This window comes from Chelonoidis abingdonii, chromosome 4 (assembly GCF_003597395.2).
Source record: "Chelonoidis abingdonii isolate Lonesome George chromosome 4, CheloAbing_2.0, whole genome shotgun sequence".
In the NCBI taxonomy this organism is placed as follows: domain Eukaryota; kingdom Metazoa; phylum Chordata; order Testudines; family Testudinidae; genus Chelonoidis; species Chelonoidis abingdonii.
This window is the reverse complement of record NC_133772.1, coordinates 62,021,409-62,028,785: the sequence shown is the minus strand read 5'-3', so window position 1 is coordinate 62,028,785 and position 7,377 is coordinate 62,021,409. Positions and strand designations below refer to the sequence as shown.

Genomic DNA, 7,377 nt, shown 5'->3' with positions numbered 1-7,377 from the left:
GTGGATGGGTAGGGTTCTGTGGCCTGCTTTGTGCAGGAGGTCAGACTAGATGATCATATTGGTCCCTTCTGACCTATGAGTCTATGAGCTGGTTTCATTTCTTTGCCCTTCTTTCCTCCTTTCTCTGCCAAAAAAAGTAAACTTCTATGCAAGAAAAAGCTATTAGAAATAATTTCTGTTAAATGAACACATTTGTATTTAAGGGAAATAATACAATTATTTCTATTATGGTAGTTACCTGTATTGCAAAATTTGGGCTCTGTTGTGCAAGGTGCTGCACACACGCATGTACACAGATCTCTTTCCGAAAGAGCTTAGAATCTAAGTTGAAACAACACACTCCAGACCAGTGTGACAAAAAAATAGAAAGAAGACAGTGACCACGGAATGGTGCATAAAGATAACGCAAGTAAGATCAGGTTAGCTATTGTACATCTTAGTTGTTCCTGAAGGTTTTAAGTCATAAGTTATTATTTTTCTTTAAAAAAACAGCACCTAGCCCCCACAATGTAGCCATTGCCAGTTTGGCTTACATCTAGTAAGTATTGCACACTGTGGGGCAGGTGTGGTCATGAGGTGGAAGGAGAGAGGATTGTTACAACAAGTGGAGGGAATAGAGAAGCAGATGAGAAGGGAAGAAACCTTGGAGCTAATAAGAAGAGAGAAGAAGAGTAGGAATGTTACACTGGATATTGTCACTCTTCTAACAACAACCTCATTTCCAATAAAAGTTGAACAGTTAAAAAAATTAAATGTTTTCTGAAAATCTTTAAAATGTCAAAGGAAGCAATAAAGTAGACATCCATGATCACACCTAATAGAGAATACTTTATTTACCCCCTCAGTAAGTAGAATGACTAAAGTATTATGGCTTGATTTAAAACTAACGGACAAACAAAAACAACTGAGGGGAGAAAAGAGGGAAGATGCTACTTTTGCTGAAGTTTTTAGCAAAGGAGAATCAGTGTAAGATATATACCATTGTTGAAATAGCTGGGTTAGTGGTAACTCTGGTTAATGGATAGTTTATAATTTAAGTAAAACAATTATCATGTTACAAATCGAAGCTAGCAGAGGCCAGTCACAAAAGTGAAATGTTCTTATTTTTACTTTAATTTTAACTTTTAAACTGATGAAGTAAACTATGGTATGCTTAAAATTACACCTACTATGGACTGGCTTCACTTCAGTTTGCAGTCTCAGAATCACACTTTACCTCTACTCTGCTTGCTTAATTCTTATGATCAGGTAAGCAGTTAGTAGCTTGCTCAGGAAATAACCTGAAAATGTTAAACTGCAGTACTCATTCAGGAAGACTGATGAAAAAACTTTTGACAGAAAAAACTGAATGCAATTTTAGAAGTGAATATTGAGTTTATCAACCAGAAACATTCCTTAAGTCTTCTCCCACAGAGATTACCCTACAGCTTTTAATAGCTCGAAAAATGTTTGAAAGATAGAAAGTTGATAGAAAAAATAGTTAATATAACAACTCATTTTTGCCACAAAACTACAGTATATACAAACTATAAGACCAGATAGCAGATAGTTTATTATTTGCTAATTTTAGTTTGTAACTAAAGCTTAACCATAATACCTTTTCTGTGCAGTAAAGGGGAGGACAGTAGTGAAATGTTAATAGAAAAACAATCATAGAATCATAGAATATTAGGGTTGGAAGAGACCTCAGGAGGTCATCTAGCCCTATCCCCTGCTCAAAGCAGGACCAACACCAACTAAATCATCCCAGCCAGAGCTTTGTCAAGCCGGGCCTTAAAATCCTCTAAGGATGTTGACCACCGTCAGAGATCAGGACGTTCTTTGGATGTGGATGGTTATATGGTTCTGGACCCAGTTATGGGCCATTCTTATGTTCCTTATGATTATGCAGTTTTAAATTCTTTTCTTATTAATCTTGTCTACTTCCTTTTGATGGGGTGTTCACCACACCGGCCTTGAAAAGGATTAAGATGGTCCAGATTAGGCCATTATTCATTTCTTAGGGGGGGGGGGGGGGTGCTTACCTGGTTGAAGTCGGGCTTTGTAATGAAATTATGACTAATGGCCATATATGAGGGCAAGGTTAACTTACTGGTAATGGTGGGATCATGACCATGATGAGAGCTGATTTCTCCAACAAGACATAAGGAGGTGCTCCCAGTGAAGATTGTGAACTCTGGGACATCCTAATTAGACTGTTGTACCATGTGTGACAAAGTTTCCTCCTTCTACCTTTTGGGTCCTGCACTTATTGGCAGATTTGCTCGCCCTCAATGATCTTCCCCACAGTCTGGATCAACTCCTCCTGTGTCTTGATCAGGAGTTGGAGGTTTGGGGAACTGGGCCTGCCTCTACTCCGGGTTCCAGCCCAGGGCCCTGTGGATTGCAGCTGTCTATAGTGCCTCCTGTACTGTCATGCAGCTTGTAAACTCCCTGGGGTACTTCCCCATGGCCTCCTCCAAACACCTTCTTTTATCCTCACCACAGGACCTTCCTCCTGGTGCTGATAATGCTTGTACTTCTTAGTCCTCCAGCAGCACACCCTCTCACTCTCAGATCTGGTGCCTCTTGCTACTCCAGCTCCTCACATGCACTTCCTCTTCCTCTGGCTTCCCCTGCCTGACTGGAGTGAGCTCCTTTTTAACCCTGTGCCTTGATTTAGCTGCCTTGATTGGCTGCAGTGTATCTATCCTGTCTGCCTTAATTGGTTCTAGTAGGTTCCTGATTACTCTAGTGCAGCCCCATGCTCTGTCACTCAGGAACAGAAACTATTCATCCAGTACGTAGCATTTGCCCTCTTACCAGACTCCTGTACCCACTGATCTGGGTTTCTGTCACACCTGCCTAGTATAACTCCTCTCCCTTCTTCTTGTTTGCACCCTCCGATGATTGTACATCTTATGTTGTGCACTGAGCCTGTGTTTGATATCCCTGTTTAGTGGGAATCCCAGAAGAGAAAGAGACTAATATAGTGGGCCCTGTCATGCTCTAGCAGATATTTATATCTCTTATCCTAGTCATCTGTCCAAATTCTACTTCTTGTAAGCTTCCTTTTTGAGTTTAAGTTCACCAGATTTCACTGGTCAGCCAAGCCGGTTTGCCTGCCATATTTACATTTCTTTCTGCACATTAGATGGTTTGTTCCTGCACCCTCAATAAGGCTTCTTTAAATATCAGTCTAGCTCTCCTGGACTGTTTGTCGTCCTCATATCAGGTCTCCTCAGGGTGATCCTGCATCCAGTTCCCCAAGGGAGTCAAAGTCTGCTTTTCTGAAAGTTCAGAGATCCGTGTCCAGGAGCCAGTAATTTTGCTATTACTTCTTTCTCCTTTTGTCAGGGATCTAACTCAACATCTCTGGTCACGTCTGCCTAGGTTGTCACTGCACTTGCTACTTCCTACCAATTCTGTTCCCGTGTATAGTAAGCAGGCACCAGTAAAGAGGAAGCATGGCCCTCTAGTTAGTTCGCTATAAGGCAACTGGTACAAGGAAGTTGCTCCCAACACTCATCCCAAAAATTTCGGATTGTCTGTGCATGCGTATTACTTCCAGCAATGTCAGGGTGAATTGAAGTCCCACTTCTGTTGATCTGGAAACTTTCAGCGGTTAGGTTGTCCAAGAAGCCCTGTTCTCCCTCTGATCTGGTGGTCTTTGCCACGCCATCATGAATAACTTGTTACTCTATACAAAATCAACCTCTAACTTAACTTAAAGACTTTCAAACAGGATTTTTTTTTCGTTACTGCTGTCTTCATTTCAGCGAGGCATGTGGAATTCTGTGTCTGAACGATGTGCATAAACAAGCAGGAGATAGTGTTCATTGAAGGAGATTGTCCGCGCAGGTGCTGAGTTAATTTTCCCCTAACCCCTTATCCTTTTATAGACATAGCTGTGGTAAGACAGTTTATTTTTCTCAAAGTCTATTGGCCAATGATATGGAAAGCGGTGGTGGTGGTGTGGGGGTTTTTTGGTTTTAACTCACTTTTAAATTGGCTACTCTTTGCAAAGCAGCACTAATGATTCCCTTTAGTTCTTTTTACAAGTGTCCGCTCTCAATCCGAGAGTCTGGCCTTTGTCAAGGAGTGTATACATTTTTAACTGTAAAACCAATGCCTTCATATTCAGACATATGTACCTCGTCACACTAAAAGAATTGTGACCAAGGCTTTCATTTAAAAGTTTTTGGACAGCCATCTTTTTAATTCTGAAATCCACCAGCTTATTCCAGCAAATCCATTCTTAGTCTTTTGAATAACTAATCTTCCAACATTTCAGGACAGACATTTTTAAATATTAATTTAGGAGGCTTTGCTTGCAGCTTATATGCATCTGAAAGTGTGTGTTTCGGGACCAAAGTTAAGTGTCTAGTGTCTCTATTTGTTTTTTTCTGCAGCTACTATTGCTGCGAATGAGTTCAATTTCAGAAAGTTGGCTTATCGTAAGATGCTGGGTTATGTAAATGTCCTTAAGATATGACTAGGAGCGAAGTCTTGTGGAACACAATAAATGCTTGGAGAGAGTTGCCAAGTTTAGAAGATTCTATCAGATAAATCCAGAAAATATTTTAAATTAACTGTAAATTGTGAGCATTTAAGCATGAATTTAGAGTAGGTAGAGTAAACAACATTATTGCCAGAGGCATTAATAATTTGTTAACTTCATTCCACAGTAGAAAAATATTTCATACCGTGCAAACAAGTAAATAATAAAAACAGTATCAGGGGTTCTCTGGGCAAATATAGCCAGTTGATGTCAAAAGGATGCCTTTAAAACATAATCCTTCACATGAATATCAGAATGAATCCATAGTAAGAATAAGTTAAAAAACCTGGAGGCTACTAAGCCGCAAACGTGTTTGAAGGATACTAGGAAATGAGCACAGGGGACGGATCTTGACTAGAGGGAAGAGCTGCTGTGGTATCGCGGAAGCCGCACATCTTGGATGCTTTTCAGAAACCAACATCTAATTTGGGAGATTCATGAGAAATTAGGAGAGTTGTCAACAACTACTGTAAAATTTACTCTCACAGGCTAGGCTCAGCTCAGTGGAAACTGAATGCGCGTCAAAGCAGCAAGGAGAAAAGACACAGGAGCCTGTGGAAGAACATAAGAAACAGCTAGGTTGTTCATATTACCCAGTATCGCCCTGTCTCTGTAGACGAGCATGCTATGCTAGCTGCTTCAAAGGGAATGAACAGAACAAGCAGGTTATCAAGTGAATCCATCCTGTCATCCAAGCCCAGTGTCTGCAGCTCAGAGACTTAGGGACACCCAGAGAATGGGGTTCGAATCCCTGACCAGGTTTTCCGAGCGTCTGTTGTTCTTGGTTAATAGCCCTCCAGATACGACTCTTCCTCCCCACGAAACCTAATTCTTTTTGAAACCCAGTTATAGTTTTGGGCTTTCACAATATGCCCTTCCGCAACTAAGGTGAGAATGATTTTAACAAAGTCAGAGGATGAGTTGCCATCAGATGTCTTGTGTGTTGTGTGAAGCAGTAACTTCCTCCTTTGTTTAAACCGGTTGCCTTTCATTTCATTAGTCAGCACCCCCGGCTCTTGTACTATCCGTGAAGGGTAAATAAACTTCCTTTATCTCACTTTCCTCACTCACATTCATGATGGAGGAGGACATACATCTCTTCTTTCTCCGGTCCTTTATTCCAGCTACATTCCAAATTGTATGCAGATCACCAACATCTCTAAGGCGTTGTCTACCGGCTACTTACAGCACTGTAAACTTTCTTCCTCAAGGGTGTGAAAAAACATCCCCCTTGAGAGCAGTAAAGTGGCAGTGTAGATGTGCTCAGAGCGGGAAGCACCCTCCAGGTTGCTCGCTCGGTAACCTATGGCCTCATCGAGGTGGGTTTTAATTAACAGTCGCTGGGAGAGCTCTCGCTCAGGCTGGAGCCTACGACTACACAGTCATGTTAAGTGCTGGCTGTGGCGCGCTTTAACGTCAGCTTATGTAGCATATTCTACAGCATATATTTACAACCGTGCAAGCTGGGGCATGCGTCTCCACCGGACGCCAGAACCACACTACTCTACTCAAGCTACGTTTCTAAAAATCATGCAGTGGGATAATAGTGGCACAGTGCAGCTTGAGCTTAACTGGGCCTACAGTCCAAGCTGTTCCTGATCTCCATGCCTAAACTGGGTGCTGCCAACCGCTGGCCCATTGCAAATGTCACCCTGGACTATTTTTTTAGTATGCTACTTGAGTCCTAGCCTCAGCTATTAGTGTAATGTATCCGCTGATAGCCCTTCGCTATTCATCGATACAGTAATACATGTCCAATTCGTCATTATGGCCCGTCACTCACATTCCCAATGACTGCATCATTCTCTCTGGCCTATGATTAATGCAACACTGTCTGTTCATATCCATTGAGAATTGCCTGCTGCTAATCCGGCACTTCGCTCATGGTCATTCTCCATTGGGTCCACTTCTCTATGCATTAAACATAAGCTAAGAATCACCACCGGAGAATAAAAAAACTTGTTTTCATGGCTGATTCCCACCCTACCATTCCCATTGCTATAAACCAGATTAACATTCACACCTCCAATTGGCCTATGATGGTTCGTAGCCGGTCTCCATGGTCCAACTGCTAAAATTTAAACGGCACCTTCATTGCTTTCTGAAGGCTTGCAACTCAATACTTTGGGAGGAGTTCCTCATAAATACAGCCAAACCTAACATATTGTCCTGTATCATGTATATGTAGCATAAATTAGTGGGAAGAAGATCAACATCAGTTCTTGTAAAGAGAAATAGCCCGGTGCACGATCATTGGTTTGCTAGAATTCTTTGAGGGGGTCACTAAACATGTGACAGGGGGATCCGGGATATGTAATACTTTAGATTTTCAGAAAGCCTTGACAAAGTTCTCTCAAAGGTAACCTCCTACAGTCCAAAGTAAAGCTGTCATGGGATAAGCCAGGATTCCGTCTCATGGAGGGTGGTAACCTGGTTAAAAAGATAGGGAACACAAAGGGTATCGCGATCACAATGGTCAGTTTTCAGAACGGGAAGACTCAAATAGTGGTGTCGCCGCAAGGAGTTTGTAGCTGGGAGGGCGCCATCCTATGTAACTCATTTCCATAATGAAATTGAAAAGGGTAAACACGCGGTGCGAGAATTTGTAGGGAGGATGACAAACGTCGCTAAAGGGTGGAGGGGTTAAGTCCCAGGCAGACTGCAGAGGAGCTACAGAAAGGATCTCCAGCAGAGCTGGGTGAGCTGGGACAGCAAAAGTGGGGAGGGGCGAGATGGGTGGAGAGGTCAATGCCTGCATAAATGCATCAAGTCAACTGCATATGAAATACCTAATCCAACTATACATATAAAGTGATCGGGGTCTACACTTAGCTTTA

The 7,377-nt window shown here is 42.1% G+C and overlaps 1 protein-coding gene across 1 annotated transcript in view; it reads right to left on the bottom strand.

Annotated features, from left to right (window-relative positions):
- The window catches only part of KIF18A (kinesin family member 18A), a 144,534-nt gene that overhangs the window by 32,273 nt on the left and 104,884 nt on the right, over positions 1–7,377 (bottom strand). The window lies entirely within an intron of this gene.